The sequence below is a fragment of the Schistocerca nitens genome, chromosome 3, assembly GCF_023898315.1.
Source record: "Schistocerca nitens isolate TAMUIC-IGC-003100 chromosome 3, iqSchNite1.1, whole genome shotgun sequence".
NCBI classification, from domain to species: Eukaryota; Metazoa; Arthropoda; class Insecta; order Orthoptera; family Acrididae; genus Schistocerca; species Schistocerca nitens.
This window is the reverse complement of record NC_064616.1, coordinates 625713210-625738195: the sequence shown is the minus strand read 5'-3', so window position 1 is coordinate 625738195 and position 24986 is coordinate 625713210.

Below are 24986 nucleotides of genomic sequence, written 5' to 3'. Positions count from 1 at the left end.
GAGCACCAGGTAAGTACTTTCGTATTTCCTTGGTGAGGGTACGAGCGTCGAGGAACTTAGGATCCGGAGTTGACAGGACAAAGGTGTGGAGGGTGGGGGCCAAGGTATGGGTGGCAGGAGGGGGGGGTGGTGTCCATGGTGACGGCAGGGGGAGGGGGAGGTGGTGTTGATTTTTTGTGGGAAGTGGCGGGAGCAGAGTCGGTAAGGACGCGCTTTTGGGGCTTTTTGGAGACTGGAGGCTGGGAGGAGGGGAGAGGGACGGGGAGGAGAGGGAGGTGGCGGGTGGCAGATCCCTGTGGCGTAGTGGAGGCACCGGGAGAAGCAGCTGGTTCAGTGGTGGCGATGGTGGCTCGGCGCGACGTGATGCGTGCGCGAGATGCAGAAGACGAAGCGACGGGGTCGGTGAGAGAGGGGAAGCCAACCACCTGAGGGGCGGCAGCAGAGGCGGCAACAGAGGCGTACGTGAGGGCGGGGGTAGTAGTGGGATCTGTTGAGGGTGTAGAGGCTGGAGGAAGGGTGTAGAAGTGGGGGTATACAGCAGGGGAGGAGATTGGGGGATGGGTAAGTGGGGGAAGGGAAGGGGAGGTGTAAGGAGGGAGGCCAGGGGCGGCACTCCAGGAGGTGACTGTGGGAGAGGGGGAGGGGGAGGTGTAGATGACGGTGGAGGTGGGAGTACTCATTGCAGACGAACGGCGACGGACAGACGGACGTGCAGCAGGCGGCGGCGGCGGCGGCGGCGGCGGCGGCGGCGGCGGCGGCGTCGTTGGCGATGGTCGGCGGCGAACAGACGGACGAATAGCAGGCGGCGGCGGCAGCAGCAGCGGCGGCGGCGGCGGCGGCGGCGGCGGCGGCGGCGGCAGTGGTTACGACGACGGCGATGGACAGCGAGCAGGTAGGCGGACGGACGAACGAACGAACAGCGATAGCAGCAAGCGGCGGGCAGACAGACAGACAGACAGACAGACAAACACAATCTTCGAAGACGGAGATTCCACCCTAAGAGTAGCCCAGGCTTTGCAATCTGACGCTTTCGAAGGTGGGGATCCAACCCTCTAGATGTCCACAGTCGTCGTTCACCCCTGTCTTTTATGGCCTGTGGAGTACCACTGTTACTTCGGCAACGGTTTTGGACAGTGCGATTTTGCCTTGCACGCTGTGCTTTAATCACGGTGGCACGTGAATGTTTACAAAGTTATGTTTCGGAATTTTTTCCACCCTTTGCCCGAAAACTAATGATCATGCCCTTTTGGATGTCAGTAAAATTGATCCGTTTCCACAATACGACAACGACTGCACTGTTTCCTCGGTCCACCCGACGCGCTTTGTATACCCTCCATTACTAGTGCTGCCATCTGCCACCTGTGAGTGGTTATTGCACGTTGAGAACGAACATAGCCAGTAGTACATTAATGTGACTGGACCATGTGTATCCACGCTACCCTGTTGTCGGCAGTAGTGTAGGTGAACAAACTTGCGTTGGTGTCTATTGAGTTCGATATTAATGTCCAGCCTCTTAATGTTTTCGTCTCGTTACTAAAATAATTTATGTTGGGCTACTGGTACTCTTCATGAATCACACAATCAAAATCTCCCTCTGATAAGAATGCTTGGAAGGACAAAACAGCAGCGTCTTCTCAGAAAAAAAAGTTCCCCGTAATTCTTTTTTCTGTTTTGAACAGTACGAAAATATTCATTAGTGACTGATCCCGCAGTGGTGCTGCTGTGCCACAGGAGTTTTTGAAAATTGCGGACGTATAATTTATCAAGTCTCTAAATAAGTTGGTGTGCCACCTGTGCCACCTACATTGTACAGGGTGGTGGGAAATGGTGTTGCGGGGAACATTATGCTGAGAAACAATTGTTAAGAAAAAAATCGATACGTTGCGCCTTTTCCGAGTTAATTAGTGCTGACTGTATACGTTATGTTTAAAGAAACAATTTGATAGTCTTGCATCCTACACTTTCTAACATAAGATTTAATTCATCACTGATACCGTCACCTGTCCACCAAAGAGGAAGGCCTGAACTTTCTGTTCCTCTGTACAGTGTTGTTGTTGTATAATATTATGATCACATCTACATACTCTTTCTCATCACTTGTTTCGCTTACTGACCTGCTTTCGCTGTTCTGTTTCCCAACAAGTTTTTCACGCTTTTTTTTAAAAAAATAATGTCTTGATACTTTTTATTTTCTGCTCTCCTTTGATTGTTTTCTTATGATTTTTACAACTTATCTTGGCTGCTTCCTTCAAGTTTTCTTCACTTTCTGTACTGATGTTTCTGATGCTATACTATTCTTCCGTTTCCATGTCTTGTATCTCATCACAGTCCTCTATTTTCTCTTGCCTTTTGTCTTCTGTCCTATTGTCGATAGTGGATTTACTGATTTAGAAGTCAGTATGTGTTACATAATTGAAAGACTTTTCCTGAGCACTATTTACACTCTGTTAACACTACTGATTGTGTTTTATGGCTAAGCATTCTGCTATGTCATTTTATATTAGTAACCTCTGCAGACATTTCTAGCTTGTTTACAAAATGGTTCTTGTTGGGTTCTGTCTCTTTAATTCGTTCCCTGATACATCTAGTGGGTTGCTATCAAGTAGGTCGACAGGCAACTTCGCTCATATCTGTCTGGTTCCTGTTCCTGACATATTTTGAATGTAAGTGAGGTCCTCACTTTGTCGTGTGTCATCCATGATAATCTGTCTAGGCGGGAGTATTTCTGCTATCTACGTTTTAAATGTTCAGTCGCCCAAGTCCACAGCTGTTCATCATATGTATAAAAAGACCGAAATCCTTGAATCACGATACAAGGTGTCCTAGGAGGAATGGTCTGTATTCAGGGATATGACAGCAACGCGCATTTGAAGCAGAAGATTTCATATGGACATGTGCTCTATTCTGAGTAGTTTCCGAAATAGATTACATTTAAAGTACATTTATTTTCGGGATAGTGGCGCGCACGTATGTGTCATACCCACCCATCGTCTTTCACGTTTTATTCTAGTCGAACCTACCTCGTTGCTTCTAGCCTCTTTGCTCGGGATGTCTTTCTGCCATTAAACTTCCCCGTTGAAAACGCAGTTGTCCATAGTATGTTGTGAGTGACGTAATGCAAGGGACTGGGAGTGTATCACAGAGAAGCATCAGTTATCTGTGTTTGCACGCGTGCTCGCTAAAATGCCACACATCTACACTAATGATGAATATGCAGATGTGGTGTATGTTAACAGTTTCTGCGATGGTGTGGTCGAGCTGCTGTCGGAGAATACCGTCGGCGCTTTCCGACACGTTGAAGTATTGATCTTAGAGTGTTTACCGGACTTTTAAAGATATTTCATGAAACAGGTATTCTTCCCGTTCCCCATTTTTCATCTGAACATGTAGTTCACCGTCCTATGCAGGAACATTTACTATGAACTATACAACAGCTGTAATGTCAAGTGTACGATAGTGCTTTGAGGTGCATTAGTTAAAAATACCTATTTCTCAGTTGACACTTTGTAAAACTACTGTTGTAATGTTTACTGACCGTTGCACGTGTGTACAGGTGTAAACCTGACAGTGTATTGAAAAATACAGAAAATAAATAACAATATACATAAAATGTGATCTTTCTCGAAAACCATTTGGAGTAGGGAATATGTCCATAAGAAGTTTTTTTTTTTTTTTTGGGTTTCTACAGATTTTTTATTCTGCTCTGATACATTTCATAACGCATATTAAAAACTCTCACCATTCTTAGTCACAGGCATGTGCAAGTATCATTCAGGTACAAATTGCATCGTCGTTGACTAACATGACGTACATTGGTACTGAAGTCATATTACAAGTCTATCAGTTTACTATCATGCAGCTATATTTTTTCAGTGTCGTGTAGCATTAGTCGCTGATTTCCAAAACGAAAAGAGAACTCTAAGGAGGATTTACTCTAAAACTGCACTATTATTAATCAGAAACTGTACTGAAGACGCCTATCAAACTGTAACAGTTACTGGGGTTGTTTTCAACTCACGAGGAGTCTGCTGCTCGACAACTCCGCTCTACAACGTCCGCAACACATCCGTCTGGATTTCCTGCTTGTCGCGTCGCAAGAACTAGCCTGGAGAAAGGTGGAACAGTGCTAAAGGAAAAATGGCAAGTATATACACAGTAGAAAAAGCAAAAGGCACTCCATAAATATCCAATTTACAACATGAATGAATGTGCTACTGTGAACACTATGCATCAACTAGTTGAGAAGCACAGTGTTGTCTGGGTATGTATTTATTTATGTACTGTTATCTTCTATTAGTCCGCTCCTGCTTCTCCTCTCTCTGTCCACCTCATCCTTCCTCTTCTCTATCCATCACGCCGTTATTGCTCCCACCCTCACCCGCACTCCAGTGGGAGGTTCGTGGTTTTTTCCCGCACAGTACCTCTTCGCAGATAGTAAGTAACACGTGCACCAAGTTTGGTTGAAATCGATCCACAGGCTTGGGAGAAGACGTTGAACATATTGTCTAATTCTCTCCTGTTTTACACCACACTACCCCAGATAGTATGTTAAATTTATCTTTGGTATTCAACCGTTTGGCATTGTCTTAGGTCCAAAAGCACACTGACAAACTCATTGGCTCCCGGCAGAGCTCATTCTCGCGACCTGTTTGACACAAAGAACGGCAGAAACGAGAGACAAATTGCAATTCATACTTTAAAAGTATTCCAAGTCAATTAAATACAGCAAATAAATACCAACAGGTCGTTTTCGAACATTTTTACCCCACCCCTTCTCACTCACACCTGTAATACTAGTGGTGGTGGGAAATTTTACTCCATCACTATTTTTATAAAAATTATATGTCATGTATCCAAAAAAATTTGGTTGAAATTTCGCCAGGCGTTTCTGAGTTACGCTTCAGTGTAACCCCTGTTTCATCCCTACTCCTACTCTTAACTCCACCGTGCTTGTTTTCAGGCAGTAAGCAACCGGTAAACCCCGATTCTTTAAAGAATCGAACTCCCCTGCATAAAACAGCTGCAAACTTCAGATTACTTTACAAATGAATTAATGTAACTATATGATGTCTGTCATCCAAGCGAGAAAACGTTTATAAAAGATTTGTGATTATGTTTGAAGTCTGTTCGAAGTCGCTAAGCGCTCCCAATATCAAACCTTGTATTAGTATTTAATGGGTAATTAGCGATCCGTTTTATGGAAACCTAGTTTTTTACTTATCTCAGAGGGCATGGCGTCATATCTCCCTAACTAATATGTCGTACAACGATAGGAGTAAATAGTAAAGAAGCAATAAATTAAAACGTCAAGAACAACGAAAATGTAGTTAGCTGATAAACGTTTTTCCTTTCATCATTTTGTGGGGCACATCAGTGAGAAAATGTTTCATAAAGGTTTTGAATTACGTGTTAAGTTTGTTGCATGTCGCTAAGTGCTCTCATTCGCAAACACTGAATGAATATTGTCAGGGAATTTACACTCAATGATTTACGATTTTTTTACCCCCACCCCTTTGAGAGGGTGCTTCTTTCTAGATATCAAGTGATATGTGTACCAAGTTTAGTTGAAATGGTTCCACTGGTTTAGGAGGAGATGTTCAACATACATACATAATCTTTATAAAATACAGAGATACTGTGTGAAAACTTCACTGGCGTTGTCGCACAGAACAAGACTACAGGTCTAGAAAGGAAACGCTGAGAAAATTGTTATGTCCCTCAAATTTTTTTTTAAAAGGTGCCAGAATAAACGATTTATCGGGTTCTAAAGAGACATAATAGTTTCAAAAGGCATACTACATTATATTTATGCGAAAGCATCGATTTTAAAAGGAACCACTGGTTTATTCAGGTGAAAAGTGGATTCATATAGACTGTACTGTAAATAAATGTTATGAAAGTGGGAGTATATAAGTAGTACTCTAAAAAAAAGTGAAAAACTTACAAAATCCTTACGATTCAAATTATTGGCCATCACTGGCCACTACCTTCTCTCGTCTTTTAGGGCAGTAGACTATACGAATCCTGCGGCTTTTGAGGAGATCAACGAATCGACTCAATTTTGCACTTATTCGTATGTCCGGCGGTGCTGGGTCAGTCAGGCCGTGTGCCACTGATCGGAAAACGTGGTAGTCAGAGGGAGACACGTCTGGAGAATCCGGAAGGTGTGGTAGGACTTCCCACTTCAACGTCTCCAAATATGGTTCAAATGGCTCTGAGCACTATGGGAGTCAACTGCTGAGGTCATTAGTCCCCTAGAACTTAGAACTAGTTAAACCTAACTAACCTAAGGACATCACACACATCCATGCCCGAGGCAGGATTCGAACCTGCGACCATAGCGGTCTCGCGGTTCCAGACTGCAGCGCCAGAACCGCGCGGCCACTTCGGCCGGCTCTCCAAATATGTTTTGACGGGTTTTGCGACATGGAGTCGAGCACTGTCATGGTGAAAAATCACCTTCTCATGTCTATCGCTGTATTGTGGCCGTCTGTCTTTCAGTGCTCGGCTCAGAGGCATCAATTGCTTTCGATAACGATCTCTTGCGATTGTTTCTTTCGATTTCAGTAACTTCGGAAACCTTCTCTCTCCCACCGCCAGGGTGGTCTTCGACGTCAGAGATTACCGTTCTTGGAGCTTTGAATCCATATGTGCACATTCTTCCACTAATGGGAACCTCACCATAGCTCTAACCCAGCATTTTATGAGTCTGAGTCACAGATTTCTTCACGTTAAAGTAGAAAATTTAAACTTTCCGTGATCGAAAGTTAACATATTCAATCGAGAATAACTTTATGATGGAAACATAATGAATATTTTGATGGCGTTATGTTTAGAAATGCCTTACCTTATTGTCTGACTTAAGACCTACCACATGCACCACCACTTGCCGCTACTGACGTCTATTGCAAAACAGCTCAAGCGACGTTGTAGGCCTAATATTGTAGAGAAAGCGAATCAGTTATTGCATTTTATTGACAGAGCACTTAAAAGTTTAACAGGTTCGTTAAACGAACTGCTTACATTACGGTTGTCCATCTTCTTCCAGTATGTGATCTTTACGAGATAGGAACGAGTGAAGAAATCGACAAAAGACCGAGGGAAAGATTTTTACGGTTATATAAGGTGCATTGAGATGACAATCATTAAAACAAAATCGTCTTGCGTCACAGCGAAACCTTAACACGAAATTTCAATCAACAATTTATGTGAATATAAAAAATTTTCCGTTTTGCATAGCAATTGCCATCATGACAATCATGACAAAATTAGAGTGCGCACAGAAACCTTTATATATTCATTTTCTCCACACATTATTCGATAGTCCAACGGTAGGGGACCATTTTGAAAATGGTACCTTGTACCTTCTATTGCTCCATTGTGATTTACAGAGTAACCGTATAGATAAAGATGAATAACATGGGAATCTTCCCTAAAGCAGTGACTCCTGTTTCTGCTTCTACAAGGCCCATAAGTAGGTTGACTCACAGATAAATAAGAAAGCGCCTGAAGGTCAAACCGAGTGATAGCAGCCTTTTTATAGCACCCGCTCAGATAAAGAAAGGACAAGCGGCTGCCTATGAATTACATGTCACGGATTCGTGAAGATTCTTCGTACTTGCCTACCTCCTTGTTGTCGTCGAAATATTTTCGGTATAGGATTCCCACCTGGTGGCAAGCCTAAGCGATGCTGGGACAAACTGTGTTTATACAAGGAAGAGCCAAAGACACTGGTACACCTGCCTAATATCGTGTAGGGCACCCGCGAGCACTCAGAAGTGCCGTGACACGACGTGGCATGGGATCGACTAACGTCTGAAGTAGAGCTGCAGGGAACTGACATCATGAATGCTGCAGGGCTGTTCATAAATCCATAAGAGTACGAGGGGGGCGGGGGAGGGACGGGGGTGGGGGAAGATCTCTTCTGAACAGCACATTGAAAGGCATCCCACATATGCTCAATAACGTTCATGTCTAGGGAGTTTGGTCGCCAACGGGAGTGTTTAAACTCAGAAGAGTGTTCCTGGAGCCACTCTAGCAATTCTGGATGTGTGTGGCATCGCATTGTCCTGCTGGAATTGCCCAAGTCCATCGGAATGCACCATGGACATGAGTGGATGCAGGTGATGAGTCAGGACGCTTACGTACGTCTCACCTGTCAGAATCGTATCTAGACGTATCAGAGGTCCCATATCACTTCAACTGCGCACGCCCCACACCATTACAGAGCCTCCACAAGCTTGAAGAGTCCCCTGCTGACATGCAGGGTCCATAGATTCATAAGGTTGTCTCCATACCCGTACACGTCCATATGCTCGATACAATTTGAAACGAGACTCGTCCGACCAGGCAACATGTTTCCAGTCATCAACATTCCAATGTTGATTGACGGGCCCAGACGAGGCGTAAAGCTTTGTGTCGTGCAGTCATCAAGGGTACACGAGCTCATATCGATGATGTTTCGTTGAATGGTTCGCACGCTGACACTTGTTGATGACCCAGCATTTAAATCTGCAGCAATTTGGGAAAGGGTTGCACTTCTGTCACTATGAACGATTGTCTTCAGTCGGCGTTGGTCCCGTTCTTTCAGGATATATTCAGCCGCGGCGATAGATTTGATGTTTTACCGGATTTCTGATTTTCAGGGTACACTGGCGAAATGGTCATACGGGAAAATCCCTACTTCACCGCTACCTCCGACATGCTGTGTCCCATGTCTCGTGCGCCGACTAAAACACCACGCTCAAACTCACTTAAATCTTGATAACGTGCCATTGTAGCAGCAGTAACCGATCTAACAACTGTGTCAGACACTTTTTGTCTTACATAGCCTTGAAAACAACTATTTAATTTTTCTCTTACAGTTAGCTGCTCAGGTTCTCAACCAGCCAGAACCCATGGGAGTCTTGTTGGTGGAATGTCTCTCACTGCATTAGACGAACCATCATTTGAGCGTTAACTGTAGCTCACATCTCTGATATCAGTGTATGCCCGTTACCCTTGTAAGTACGACTCAGTTAAGCTCTCACGATCTGATACTACACCGTCATTTACATCTACATTCATACCGTGTAAACGACTGGGAAGTGCTTGGCAGAGGGTACTTCCCATTTACGCCACATATTAGCGTTTCTTCCCGCTCTATTCACGTATGGAGCGTTGACAAAATGATTGCTTAAAAGCCTCTGTGTACGTAGTAATTAATGTTCTCGACACGGTCCCTACGGTAGCGACAGGTAGGAAGGTGTAATATTTTTCTATATTCATCATTTAATACTGGTTATAGAAATTTGATAACTAGGCTTCCACGGAATATTTGAAGTCTATCTTCAACCTTCCGCCAGTTCACATCTTCCAACATTGAACTCGACACGTCCCGAACACCTGAAAGACGAGGCGTAGTATTTAGTCAGTTAATTGTTGCGCCACGTCTCTCAGTTATGACAACGCAGGAATTAATTTTATTTCTATTATACGAGACTTAATGACGTCACAGCTATATACCTCAAACGTTCCAGTATTTATGCCCCTTATTTAGATACGACAGTGCATTTTAATGATTAATGTCGTAGTGATTCGTTAATAAGGAATTGTAGAGTGGCTCACACAGCATGCTGAAAGCGCAGCATGCTAAGGAACAAGGCTTTCCACGCGGCTCGTCAATCCTTGTTAAGTAATGACGAGGGTTCTCAATGCTTGTCATTCGTTAGTATACTATATTGTTAGTTTCCCTTGAATCGCTCATCCATTTGCAGTGTACAATTATAGCGCGCAGTGCGATTATTGTTCCCATCTCTTCTTAGAGCCGAATTACTTGTTTTGTTGTATCTATGGCACCGTATTGACTATAGAGAAGGAAATACAGATGTTAGACATTTATGGTATTTAGAACAGAAGTCCTATAGTTACATAAGTCTGTCGACTGAGTTGCATTTAAATGATAGAGACGGCATACAAAATTACATACATATGGATATGAAAGTACATGTGTGCAGCTTATGCAAAGTGACCTGTTACATGTAAATAAGATATGAAGTTCAGAAGAACCAGAAGTGCTCATGCAACACTGATTGCTGCATTCCAAATTTCGACAGGAAGTAGTTACGAAGACCTCCAATAATGTTATGATATTTCATCTCAAGCTCTTTGATAGTTACATCTGAGCCATGTAGAGAAATCTACTCAACACTTATACGCAGGTAATTAGAGGTGCAGAACGAGAGGTACATTGTTATAATATTTGTTTTAATCATATAGTTCCAGCAATATAATTACTTTTTAACTCAAAGCTATTCACATACTCACTAACATTTAACAGTCACATTTGTTTCTTAGCCACGTAAAATTTTATTTTGTTTAGGATCTTTGATGACAGTGTCAAGTAAAGAAATTGTGATTATCCGATACATAATATATCCGGGAAGTCAGTTTCTTCACAATTATGTACAGTGCATAATTCGTCCTCGATATTTAACGAAATTTTGCAACAATACTCATACCAAAGGTATCGAATTGATCGTTTCCCTTTAACGCCGAAGAAATGTGTTTACAAGCAGCTCCTCGTAGCACTGATTTTTCTTCTTCTTGTTGCTCTAATCTTCGTCCTTCATTTTCCATAAACCAGGTATAAAAGCGTAAGGTGCAAAAAAGTCTCTCTAAAACTGGCGGCTGATCGTAAATGAAAAAAATCACAGCGGGCAATTATCACACTGAAATTCAGTGAATATGTGCAGACTACAGAAAGAATTCAACAGGCGCGCTACCTGGAAGCGTAGTGGCCTTCAGGACGACTGAGGGATATATTAATGTGCAGAAAATTGCCAACACTTTTTCTTGGCGTGTCTTGAATCTTTCCAACTATATACTTTCTCTGTAGCCAGTACGACGCAGCCATGGACTGTAAATAATCCATAATCCAAATATCAGAAAAAGAACTTCGGACGAGATAGTCCACAAAGCTTCAGAGTCTTTGGAGGAAATTTCTTTGTGCTCGCCTCAGTATAGCCTTGCAGTTTTTTATTCGCAATCTATAGTGATGAGCCAAAACATTACGAGCACCTGGTTAATAGCTTTTTAGGCCAGCTTTGAAATGCAGTAGAGCAGCGATTCTGTGTCACAGGGAGAAGATCCGTGCTTTGTAGGTTTTCCGAGACATGTGGCACAGGTCACGCAATTTCCGTAAATTACTGGCCGAGGTTTGTGGGCGCGTAGCTGGCGGCCGATAGCGTTCCAAATGTGTTCCATGGGATTTATTTGAGGCGAATCTGGTGACCAGGATATCGACGTGAGTTCACTGTCATTCTCCTCATACAACTTCAGCTCGATCCTGACCTTGTGTCCGCGCGGGATTAGCGGAGCGGTCTGGGGCGCTGCAGTCGTGGACTGTGCGGCTTGTCCCGGCGGAGGTTCGAGTCCTTCCTCGGGCATGGGTGTGTGTGTTTGTTCTTAGGGACTGCTGACCTTAGCAGTTAAGTCCCATAAGTCCCATAAGATTTCACATTTTTTCTGACTTTTTGACAAGGGCAGTTACCGCGGTGGAAGATGGCATCGGCATCGCGGAAGACATCAAATATGAAAGGTTCAAAACTGGCTCTGAGCACTATGAGACTTAACATCTGGGGTCATCAGTCCCCTAGAACTTAGAACTACTTAAACCTAACGAACCTAAGGACAACACACACAACCATGCCCGAGGCTGGATTCGAACCTGCGACCGTAGCGGTCGCGCGGCAAGTATGAAAGGATGCGGGTGGTCTGCAGTAATGTTCACGTAGTCCACAGCTGTTATTATGGCTTCGATTATTACCAGGAAGCTCAGGTGAATGTCCCCGTAACACAATATTGGCTTCACGGACCTGTAGCGCGGAGTATGTTTCGAGCAGTCCTTCCACTCCAATTGGGTGTTCCGACACGACCATAGACCTCGTGTAACAAAAGTCGTGATTAATCCAACCAGACGACACGTTTCCATTCATCTACAGTGTAATCTCGACAACGCCGCGCCAGCTGCAGTCATAATTGCCTGTGTCTTTTGGTCAAGAGGGGAACACGTCTGTGTCGTCTGCTGCGAAGCCACATCTTCAACAATGTGCACTGAGTAGTGTGCTGCGAAGCAATTGTCTCTGCACCAGCACTGTACGCTGTCGTCACATGGCCCCGCCCATCTTGCTTTACAGAGTATTCAAGCCTTCGACTTCATGCTCTCTGATATGACTTGGACATCCAATACCTCGTCGCCTACTCATGGTTCCACATCCTTTCAACGATTTTCCACCCACACCCAAGACGCATTCGAACAGCTGACCAGATTCGCCGTTACCGAAAAGCTCTTCCACAGGCTCCTGGCCGTAACAATTTGTCCTTTGTCAATATCAGTGGATTTTCCCTTTTGTGGCCCGTATCGCCGTAAGAATGATTTACCAATCGCCTACGGTCCACGAGAAAGACAAGCCGTGGCGCGTACGGCACAGCACGTGACGCAGGTCTTACGAGTGCCAGCAGCCGTCTCCGGCGGGGAGCGAGTAACTGTTTCAGACAAGTTTAATAATTCTTGACTGCGCGTTCAACTGCATACAAGTTCTCGACAGCACACGACAAAGTTAAGGACTTTAGTGGGTACCTTTTAAATTACTTATTGATTTTCCGTAGGCCTTGGACGAAGCCGAGCGTTCACTAAGTGCGGCGGAGAAGCCGACTTGTTTGACGCCACAAGTTCGTAGCGAGGCTCGTATTTCTCGTGGGTCACGGCTTACAAGTCAGGACCGGCCAGACTTCATGCGGGCAGTATGTACAGGCCACGTGCGGGCCACGGGTAGGCTTGTCGTCTCTGCTTTGCTTGTTCCTTCCCGGAAGTACATGGTACAGCGCGACATTTCATTTCGCTATATAGGGTGGTCCATTGATCGTGACCGGGCCAAATATCTCACGGAAAAAAGCATCAAACGGATAAACTACAAAGAACGAAACTTGTCTAGATTGAAGGGGGAAACCAGATGGCGCTTTGGTTGGCCCGATAGATGGCGCTGCCATAGGTCAAACGGATATCAACTGCGTCTTTTTAAAATAGAAACCCCCATTTTTATAACATGTTCGTTTAGTAGGTAAAGAAATATGAATGTTTTAGTTGGACCACTTTTTTCGCTTTGTGACAGATGGTGCTGTTAATAGTCACAAACATATGGCTCACAATTTTAGACGAACAGGTAGGTTTTTAAATTAAAATACAGAACGTAGGTAAGTTTGAACATTTTATTTCTGTTGTTCCAATTTGATACATGTACCTTTGTGAACTTATCATTTCTGAGAACGCATGCTATTACAGCGTGATTACCTGTAAACACCACATTAATGCAATAAATGCTCAAAATGATGTCCGTCAACCTCACTGCAATTGGCAATACGTGTAACGACATTCCTCTCAACAGCGAGTAGTTCGTCTTCCGTACTGTTTGCACATGCATTGACAATGCGCTGACGCATGTTGTCTGGCGTTGTCGGTGGAGCACGATAGCAAATATCCTTCAACTTTCTCCACAGAAAGAAATCCGGGGACGTCGGATTCGGTGAACGTGCGGGCCATGGTATGGTGCTTCGACGACCAATCCACCTGTCATGAAATATGCTATTCAATACCGCTTCAACCGCACGTGAACTATGTGCCTTACATCCATCATGTTGGAAGTATATCGCCACTCTGTCATGCAGTGAAACATCTTGTAGTAACATCGGTAGAACATTACATAGGAAATCAGCATACATTGCATCATTTAGATTGCCATCGATAAAATGGGGGCCAATTATCCTTCCTCCCATAATGCCGTACCATACATTAACCCGCCAAGGTCGCTGGCATTCCACTTGTCGCAGCCATCGTGGATTTTCCGTTGCCCAATATTCCACATTATGCCGGTTTACGTTACCGCTGTTGGTGAATGACGCTCGTCGCTAAATAGAACGCGTGTAAAAAATCTGTCACCATCACGTAATTTCTCGTGTGCCCAGTGGCAGAACTGTACACGACGTTCAAAGTCGTCGCCATGGAATTCCTGGTGCACATAAATATGGTACGGGTGCAATCGATGTTGACGGAGCATTCTCAACACCGACGTTTTTGAGATTCCCGATTCTCGCGAAATTTGTCTACTACTGATATGCGGATTAGCCGCGACAGCAGCTAAAACACCTACTTGGGCATCATCATTTGTTGCAGGTCGTGGTTGACGTTTCACATGTGGCTGAACACTTCCTGTTTCCTTAAATAACGTAACTATCCAGCGAATGATTCGGACACTTGTATGATGTCGTCCAGGATACCGAGCAGCATACATAGCACACGCCCGTTTGGCATTCTGATCACAATAGCCATACATCAACACGATATCGACCTTTTCCGCAAGCGGTAAACGGTCCATTTTAACACGGGTAATGTATCACAAAGTAAATACCGTCCGCAATGTTGGAATGTTACTTGATACCACGTACTTATACGTTTGTGACTACTACAGCGCCATCTATCAGAAAGCGAAAAAAGTGATCCAACTAAAATATTCATCCTTCTTTACGTACTACACGAATATATAATAAAAAATGGGGTTTCCTATTTAAAAAAACGCAGTTGACATCCGTTTAACCTATGGCAGCGCCATCTAGCGGGCCAACCATAGCGCCATCTGGTTTCCCCCTTCAAGCTAGACGAGTTTCGTTCTTTGTAGTTTTTTCGTTTGATGCTTATTTCGTGAGATATTTGGCCTGGTCACTATCAATGGACCATCCTGTATGAATGCGTGGTATCTACTCTTTCGGATGTGTCCGAAAGAACAGACACCAAGCATTCATATAATGATTCACCTAGATGGACAATGAATGTACCTTCTTTAGCGCGGATGCACAAGTACATCCGACCCCCTGTGGGAACAGAGTAATAAGCATGGAGGGAACGGACAGGGACTGCGGATAGGTGGCACTCGGTGGGAATTTGGATCGGCCTTGCGGCGTGCCGAGGTGGTCCAGTCGTGATGAACACCGTGTCCTGCCTGGCGCAGTGGTAACGCCCCTGCCTAGTCAACAGGATCTCCCAGGTTTGAATTCTGGACCGCAACATCGAAACATATTTTTCACTGTCGCCGCTGATTTCGCGTAATGTCCCAATGAAGCTGACAGCAGTAATCCCTTCCCATTCCTTTTCTTTCCCCCCATCCACCTTCAATTTACATTCAACTTCATTTAGTACTGCAGCGTGGCATTTTTCGGTCGACACAAATCTCTTCAGTTCGTCAGAACTCTGTTGTCAACGCCGTTTGCCCTTCGCTATTTGTCCGTGGTAAGGACATTCACAGGTTCAGTGGATGTTTGCACAAAAGAGGTCGTCTAGCGATCTATCGCCACAAGCCTTTAAAAATGAATGGAAATGGCAGAAGAGAGGAATGAGAATTCTTAATATCTGTCATGCAGCAGCATAAGTGATGGGTACTGCAAATTTGCTATGAAATGATATTGCAATACAATGCAGAAGGAACTTAAAAATATAATCGATAATGAAAAAGCAAAAAATTACAACAATCGACAGACGGAATTCATTGCTCAGTACATCAAGAAGCACTTAGTTCTAAATTTTCAGGCGTGCAGCACGTGAAGAAATCAGAGGTGTGAACAGTAAAATTTATGAAGTGCCATGCAGTATTTCACTGTCATTTGCAACAGTTTTCGATGGAATCGAACGAAGAATATGGATCCTTCATATATTATTGCAAAGTACGTTGGTTAGGCAAGGCGCATGCCCAGAACAATTTTTCGATTTAAAAGTCTCTATCATTGGATTTAGGAATGAAAAAGATGTCTAGAAACGAACAATGGAACATCTGTAATGGATTGCATGTATCATACTTTAAGTGGACTTGACTGCATACTGCCCACAATTAGACATCCCAAGGAGTGAAACAACTATTTCTGATTTGATGGGCCTCGGCTCTCGGGTTTGGGCACGGCCCACCTATCGAAATCTTGGCCACCCTTGGCTTACATGCTTTCCTTACTGCGTCACGCGCCCGCAGCGCATGCTCACCAGTGCATGTGGCTATACCCTTACTTCAAAGCTGATTATTGCACTCTTCAAGGATTCTGCTTGAAACAAATATAAGGGGTTAACATCCCTTCGACGACGTCATAAATAGAGACGGGGCACAATCGGTAAATGGGAGAAGGATAGGGAGGAATTTGGCCATGTCCATTCCATAGGAACTATCCTGGCATTTTCTTAAGGGGAGACTCCACCCCAAAACGTCAATTTTTTTAAATATTTAATAGGTATTTCATATCTTTGTAGTGTTTACTCTTAGACGCCAAAACGCTTTGGCTATTTTGGAATTACAGGTACTAGATGAAGTACAAAGGCTTCACAGAGATTATGTTCATACTCCTCTTGGTGCAGATGTTGTGGTCAAGAAAGTAAGTATCAGAAACTTCCATCTGATTCACTACTGACAAGACGCACTGATGGCAAAACACAAAATGCATATGAAAGTTTAGAAAGTGTCATTTGGTCCAAGTGTCCCAAAGAATTTTTGCGTCTAAAAAGAAGATATTTTTGTGTATTGTGGATGTTGCTTCAGTTCAGCATGGGATATTTGAAGAGTGAAAAGAGCAGGAGTTCCAGCACTCCTTTATCATCCTCCCAGAAGAAGATCTGCTTGCCTAGAGATCAACGAAGCAGTCCACATGATACTTCCTGGAGAAGGCAAAATTCGAAAAATAGACTATCCTAGTGTTGAAATTACCAGAATAAGAAGCCTGACAGGAACAGAATGGGAAAATGCATGGTTTTGGTGAAGTTTAAGGGGTATGTATCTGGTGCCACCAATCGATTTTTAATAAAATTTTAAAATCCAATTTCCAATAAGTTTGCCGGCCGCGGTGGTCTAGCGGTTCTGGCGCTGCAGTCCGGAACCGCGGGACTGCTACGGTCGCAGGCTCGAATCCTGCCTCGGGCATGGGTGTGTGTGATGTCCTTAGGTTAGTTAGGTTTAAGTTGTTCTAAGTTCTAGGGGACTTATGACCCAAGATGTTGAGTCCCATAGTGCTCAGAGCCATTTGAACCGTTTTTTTCCAATAAGTTTGTTTTTCTAAGTTCAATACCATCTTTTTTAACCTGAATATTAACCAATCTCTAAGGAAATTTTGCAGGAAGTAGACTTAAGGTATTTGCGTATTTCTGTGCATTAATTTGATCGAAAATGTAGTTTGTCTACTTTATTATCACATTTATGTACCGATAATTAAAAACGAACTTAAGATTGAAATTTTTAAAATATACCGAAGGTAAATTAATAATATTTCTCATAAAGTGAATGCGTAAAACTGTTGAACCATGTCTTGTGAGTGTACGTAAAAAATCTGGAATGCAAAAATTGAGGTCTGAGTAACAAAAGTTGGTTTTGAAGGAAACCACTAATATCGTATTATAAATTCAAAACTCAAAAACCAATGAAGGTCTGGCCTTCGAAACTTGAGTGTTGCTACTTCTTTACGCAATAGACACGATTTTAAAATTTGGTTGGCATTGCCAAAGTAGAAGAAAAGTTAAATTTTTGGTTTGAGTCTCCCCTTAAGCCAATTACGGGTTTTCATTTTTTAATTTATTTACTGCTATTTAATGAGACGTGTCCTCTTGAATCTCTATTGCAGTGGCATTTCATTACAATCCTTTATTGTTGAAATTACATTTAAGACTGACTGTAGTAAAACAAAATGCTTAACATAACATAATGGGCAAAGTAAAATGAAATGAAAAGAAGCTGGAATAAACCCACCACCATCTACAGATGAGAAACTACACCCTATGTATGCCCTACCATTTTATTTCTCTTCTACATACGTTCAGAGTTTCCTGACTGTTTTGAAAGGACTTCGACTCTAGCTACCCCCTTTCGTGCATCCTGACCTAAGTAGCTACTTCATATCTGATCTATTCGGTACCCTATGGTTGTTACGAGACACAGCTCGAATCTTCTTAAGTCCGTGCAGGTTGCCATTATTCTAATTCTACCACTAAATTCTGCATCCTGCCCATAACATCAATGTAGAAACAACCAAATTCGTAATGATAGCATTTAATAATAAACTAACATAAATTGCTGGCAAGAGATCAAGTAAGGAAGTTACAGAGCTCTATTTCCATTCCCCTGCGAACTGTTACGCCGCTGATGACTATAGCCCTTGGACTCTTAAAACTTGTTGAAATCTACTGGGTGAACTTGCCCACAAACGTTGACTGTTAGTGAGCAAACTAGTAACACTGACTCGAAAGTTTCGACCATTCAACAATCACATATTGCTGAATGTCATATTCCAATTTTACACAGATATCGCTGGTAGATTACGTAACCACTAATGAGATGTACCCCGCCCTGATGCGGTTTAAAGAGTTTCAGTTGTATTATTTCCCTCATACCCCATGACCTCTTCTAGTTTTTGTAAGTTCGTCTAACTCGCGACTTTAAGCTGCTCCGTCCATGAATCTGGAACCTGTAATTTCACATGCCCTGTTTAGATGTTCTTCCCGTAGCTAGTACGACGCAGCACAGTTACGTCGACTCCTCAAACTTCAAAAATCACAGACATGGCTTCATCCGGTGTAGTTCTAAAAGCTCCGAAGCGTCTTAGGAGTACACTTCGTTGCGCTCGCGTAATAGTGGTCGCATAGCTTTTCAGTCGAAATAGATGTGCCCGTTAATTTGCTACAAAGCTGATTATTTCATTGGAGATGGCGCTATCACACACATTTACAACTTTCAGCTGTATTTTGTAGTCTACAATGATAGCACGGGCTATCATGTGCATACTGAGAAAACGTGGCTATATGTGCTGAAAATTTTTACGCGCGAAAATATAAGAAAATAATAACTTAAATTTATTTTTCATTACATCTGTAGTTTGGTTTTCATTGAACCTAGTGTTAAGGCTCTATAAAATCGGTGTGTCATGTGTGATAAGTTTGGATGTAGCAGAAGATTAGTTAAATCGGGAATATTCTACAACTATAGATTATGGTTTCATTGTGGCGCTTGCAGTAGAGAAGAAAATGAGGTGACCAATGAGACTCTTCCATGGATTTGTAGATTATGCCAGAATGAGCGGAAAATCAAGACACAGGAGGCAAAGATTTGTGGCCTTCAGGCAGAGATGGAAAACGTGAAATTTGAATTATGATAGTTGAAAGTGTAAATGAAAAGGGCTGCTGGGAAAAGGCGCCAAGTAAAGGGCGCACAGGGGAAAATTTTGTTAGCAAATTTGAAATATAGATAAGCAATACGTTTCGCTTCCTACCAGAATCAGAGAAGGAAGACTTTCAGGCGGATGAGAACATGTAAACATCAACAGGGACTGAATAAACAGCCCTCAGCAGCAATATTAGCAATGTGTTTTTTAAATTGAAAAAGTGTTACTTACAAGTGAAATTGCGCAAAACCATGTGTTTAATTGTAATTAATCGCAAAATATAGTCTAAATATTTTCGCATAACAATATTACTTTTATCGATCAGCTGATTTGTTAACTCGCCAAACAAACCCACAGTAACAATTTAATTGCAGATAAAAAGCTCCCAATTTACAGTAATGATGAGATGATCCTAAATTTATCACCAATATAGAAAAATTGAGGTAATGATGAAAAGAGACGTATTTTTACGGTTAATTACATTAGAATAATTACTGCTAAAAATATGTTTCCATTTTACAGAACTGAATAAAGGGTAATCACAGACTATGGCAAAACGATGCTGAAATGAGTTTTGACTTGTATAAGAAACAATTGTTTGCATAACAGGCGGACCTAAAACCCAATAATTTGGTCTGCAAACACAATTACTACAAGAGCTTCATAACCAAATCATGATAATTCATCGCCTAGCCAGGCATTCCAAAGCGAGTTCAACAATAAATACAGGAACATCTCAGTAGAACTTCAGAACACAATCATCAACACATAGCGCAATAAAAACTGTCTAGCTCACAATGTAATTCCAGATCACATAAAAATCTCCGTAACAGTATGTTATTTGCTGCAAGAAAAGTAAAAAGGAAGGTGAAGATAACGTAATTAAAACAAGAAATTAGGGAACCATGTACTAAAACACAGTTGCTCAACATTGAACTTCCAAAACACGTCTATAATTGGCTAATAAAATTAAAATATCGGCTCATTTCATGGAAATTACAGAAAGTGTAGAGGCACACAAGAGGTAATGCCAGCAAAGTAGGAGAAACAAAGCAAAAAAAACAGCATTCACAATCAGCCAAATGACCCACTGACACACAAAATAGCAAGTTTCAGATGGACGTTCCACAGACTAAACAGAATACCGATAACAGAACTACACACAGGAGTTAAATTCAATAAAAGAAAGAACAATGGAGAATTGTTATCATACCCATATGATAGAGAAACTAAACCAGAATATATGTTCCAATGGTTCAAATTGCTCTGAGCACTATGGGACTTAACTTCTAAGGTCATCAGTTTCCCAGAAATTAGAACTACTTAAACCTAACTAACCTAAGGACATCACACACATCAATGCCCGAGGCAGGATTCGAACCTGCGACCGTAGCGGTCGCGCGGTGCCAGACTGTAGCGCCTAGAACCGCTCGGCCACCCCGGCCGCCAAAATATATGTAAATGGAAAGGGAATGAACAACACACACACACACACACATACACAAAACCTACAATAACAAAATAGTTCACAGTATAGGCAACATTTTACAGAAACAGGGACTTTCATTAGGATACGGAACAGACAACGCAACATAGAAAGAACTCAGCACACAGGAAACACTTACAGATAAATTTGACAGATCAGGCATACATGAACTTATATAAATCTCCTGTCAGTCAGTATACATGCATAAACTTTAAAGCAACATATTCAGAACACCTCAGAGCTCTAAAAAGTGACAGCTACTTTAGCACATTTGTTGATCACTTAATAGCCTATAACCATCAACCAACTAAAATAGAAACATATTTAATAATCATGGATACAAAGAGAAACAGAACGTACCAGCATTACATGAAACGTTTTCCTACATGAAATGTTCAAAATTATGTCTTAGGCAGCGTGAGGCGTTTAAGCCTGGTACTCGCGGCTGGGAGAGGTCTAGGAGGATGAGGACAACATCAGCTGGAGGAGGAACTTCTTCGTGCAGTGTAAGAATCAGCTGCGGCAAGTACTGTTGCCTACACGACTGTCTGGGGAGTGCTACATGAGAACCTGCTGTATCCGTACCATGTACAGCTTGTGCAGGAACTATCACCAACTGATTTTCTTGTATGGGTACACTTCTGTGAATGGTACATTCGACAATGTGTCAGCCCTCACTTCAGTACAAATGTGCTATTCACGGATGATGCTTCGTTTCAACATGATCAGATAGTGAATTTTCATAATCAGTACGTATAGACTGCCGAGAATCCTCCCGAAATTGTACAGTCACTGCCCAACAAATACTTTCTGTTAACATTTGGACCGGCATTGTTGGTGAATGCTCAACGGGAAACCTTACCATCGTTTCTTAGAGAATATTTTACTTACTTCTCTAGAACATATGCCTTTACAAGTGCGACAAATCATGTATTTCTTGCACGATGGCGCTCCTCCCCATTTCAGTGTTAATGTTGGTACGCTTCTAAATGGCAGACTCCGTGAGAGGCAGAGGTGGACCGACTCCTTGGTCTCAAAGCTCTCCGGACCTAGACTCACTCATCGCATCAGGGATTCAGTGTGACGACGGGTTGATACATGAATCTTTGTTAACACAGGGTATTTCGAACATGTCTTTTACGAAAGTGTTTCATACTGTTCTTTTCCTGTGTGTTCCCCACGATTAATGTATTGAAGAGTTGTAGAAACTGAGCTCTTGCATGGAAATAAAGCGTTTCCAGTTCCATGTCCATATAATATATTTCCTTCCTCTACGTGTAAGGAATGGTTCCAGAAAGTTTTGCCATACCTTTTGGATACACCGTGTGTAACGTCAGGAGCTCCATGAATCTGTTCGCAGTTGATATGTGCAACAAAATAACGTCAGAAAATTGTAGAAAACACAGAAAGAGTTGTAGATGATTGAGATTAAGTATAAGGGCTGTCGGCTGATATTCAACATAAATAAATTTGACGAGTTGCGCATAAGTAAGAATGAATCTCATTACTGTTCGATTATTCTGTCGGTGATCAACTCTAACATGTCCAACTGCAATCGTCCAAAAGGACATCAAAGTCAATAGCCACATCAAACGAGTAGATTTCAAAGACGCTAAAAGACACTAATCGGATTATTTCTAAGAAGTTGCAGTTCACTCACAACCGAAGTAAATTACAAAACGCTCAGTCGACCGAATCTTGAGTATTGCTCGCTAGAAGTAATAAAGGATACGGTTAAATCCCAATAAGAGCTGCACGTATCGTGACGGATGCGCTTAGTAAGCGCTAGAGCGCAATGGAGATGCACATCAAACTACCGTGAGAGCTGCTACAAGAAAGGCTCTATGCATCAAGCAAAGGTAAGCTGTTACATTTTCAAGAAGATTCAGCCAGCATATTTCTCGTCTGTGTACATACCTCGGATTGACCATTACGAGAAAATTAGAAAAATTCGAGCTCATACAGAGTTTTACTGATAGTCATTCTTCCCAAGAACAATTCGTGATTTGATCAGAAGTGTAGGACAATCATATTGACACGTGAAGCACCTACCGTCACACACTGAAAGCTGTATTGTGGAGTATAGATGTAGATGTCGATTACAAGAAACTTGGAAAGATGGCCAGGCGCCACTTGTCACTTATTTGGCAGTTCAAATTTCTCCTGGATATCACTCGGAGATAGGCGTAAAGCCCACCACTAGTTCGGAAGAAATGGAAAATAAATATTCATATTACGCCGCTTCAGTCGATATTATTTTATCAAAGCTGGCCTATATTAACGTATTCATGCTACTGAGTACCAACTTTTATATTTATTTACCTATTTTTAGCATGGAACTTACCAACATTTCTACGTTAAATTAGGACTTGTTAACGTTAAAGTAGTGATCATAGAGACTCGTTGCAATAGACTATAAGATTGGCAAAAAGGCTATCACTTATATTATAGCAGCTCTGACCCACAACTGTACTGTGAAGTCAGCGACGTGTGGATACAGTGATTCAGCCTCTCCGAAGGCCACTTGAGGTTTCCGTTGGCGACGCGGTTGCGCAACCTCACGTGAATGCGACTCATGGCTGGCGCTGAGCTATCGCCCACAAGTCCCAACACGCCTCGCAGCAGCCGAGCAAAGCACTGAGGTGCGTGCGACGGACAAGTTATCTGCTTGAAATCCATTCGGCGTATAGCTAATCTTGCTATCGCGGAGCAAAGTGTCGTCGTGCAACGAACAGAACTTTTATCCCGTAGAAACTGGGTACTTATCCCAGCCCAGACGTTGTGCTTTTTCTTTGCTGTGTTTCTACCTGTATCATCAGCTGAGGCTTCTCTGGAACAACTTAACTGAAATCCAAATCAGTCAGTAATTGTTACATATTACACTATTACGTTATATAGTCTGAAAAAACTATATTTTGTTTATATTTGACTGTAATTTAGTTCATATACAAGAGTTTTGGAATGAATAAATAGCTGTTTAGAACATTTGATGCCCTGCACCTCGATCTCAGTATATTTCGGTTAAGACGTGGTACCTGAGAACGCCTCAGTTATAGGATGGTTCCGTAAGGAAGTTCGCTGCTATATTTCCTTTCTGAGCCTTAACCCATAGACGCTGTTGCTATAAAAAATGTACACATAAGTGTTGAGATCCCGTCACCAGAACTACCAACTGTAGCATGTACTCGCTGGTATTTTTCAGTAATTTTATTGGCATATTTGAAGACTAAAGGACGTTGGCGTGTATTTAGATGTTGGCAGCCTGGAAAAAACTTGTACGAATGCAGTGCCTTCTGTTGATTGTTAATGAAGCCATAGAAGTCATTGTTTTGATTCAGTAGCTGTTTGATGGTGGGTACAAGCAAACAACATTCGCTTCGAACATCGGTGCTCCCTTCAGATGCGAAAATCGTGCTTATTTCGATTTCTGTGTGCAGAAGGATCCACAGCTGCTCAAATTTATCAGATTTTTTCGCTAGCTGGGCTTACAGTACTAACTGAAAGAACTGTAGGACTCCCACTGATAGGTTAGGGGTGCACTGCACAAAGGGGAGTGGCAGAGTACTTGTGGAGTGCACATGGTTTTTTTTATATATAGACTAGGCGGTAGTTAGAGGTACTATGATGAACATTCACCACACGATACGTAGAAAGCGGAATCAGGCCGCGGTCTGAGTAAAGATATTTTAACTGTAAATTGTAGAAGCATTCGTAACGAAGTTCCCGAATTTACTGCCCCCCAGGTAAGTTCTCGCGCTCAAATTATTCTTGCAACCGCGGACTGGCTGAAACTCAAGGTAGAAAACTCTGAGATATTTAGCGTGTCAACATATGTCGGAAAGACAGATTAGGAGCGGGAGTGTCCCTTGCAGCTGAAAAAACAGTGTCTCTACTGAGGTCGAAATTGAGTGTGGCAGTGAAGTTATCTGGTCGCATACCACAGGTCTAGGTGCAATCAAGTTAACTGTTGGATGTTTTTACCGGACACCCACCCAATTGCAGTTGCTTATACGAACAACCATGAGCTCTATAAGGGAACGACAGTAACGAAAATTTATGCCGGACCGGGACTCGATCTCAGATTTTCCCCTTTACCCGAACGGTCGCTTCAACCGCTTCGGCTATCCGTGCACGACTCTCGGTCAGATCCAAACATCCACATGTCGTCTTTCCTGCGTCACAACCTGCACTCGTACACACATTATGTAATTCCCGTACAGGGGAAGACATTTCATATTTATCCGATGTGATAGTTTTAGAGTCATTCAAAGAAAGGTTACAGCCAGAA